At 41.9% G+C, this 391-nt stretch overlaps 1 non-coding gene across 1 annotated transcript; it reads left to right on the plus strand.

The window, feature by feature from the left end:
* Positions 1 to 284: 284 nt before the first annotated feature.
* Positions 285 to 391, plus strand: LOC141709240 (small nucleolar RNA R71). The gene has a single exon (XR_012569828.1). It is a non-coding gene; the product is annotated as a small nucleolar RNA R71 (small nucleolar RNA).

Here is a 391-nt window from a genome sequence, read left to right on the forward strand (position 1 = left end):
TCTGATTAATACCATTGTTAGCCAGAGAATCGATCTTCATAGACAACGCCTTTAGGTGAGCAGTGATAGTCGTAACTGTATCCACTTCAAGAACTCCTGCTACCTTGCCCTTTGGCAATCTCTGGATTGGATACTGATATTCATTAGCAGCCATCAGTTCAATTAGATCATAAGTTTCATCATAGCTTTTAGCCCATAAGGCTCCACCTGATGCTGCATCGAGCATGGGTCTGGACTGTGCTCCCAAACCATTATAAAAACAATTGATGATCATCCAGTCAGGCATTCCATGATGAGGAAACTTTATAAGCATCTCCTTGTAGCGCTCTCAAGCTTTGTATAAAGATTCTCCTGATTGCTGCGCAAATTGAGTAAGAGCATTCCTGATTGC

The sequence above is a fragment of the Apium graveolens genome, chromosome 2 (assembly GCF_009905375.1).
Source record: "Apium graveolens cultivar Ventura chromosome 2, ASM990537v1, whole genome shotgun sequence".
Classification (NCBI taxonomy): Eukaryota; Viridiplantae; Streptophyta; class Magnoliopsida; order Apiales; family Apiaceae; genus Apium; species Apium graveolens.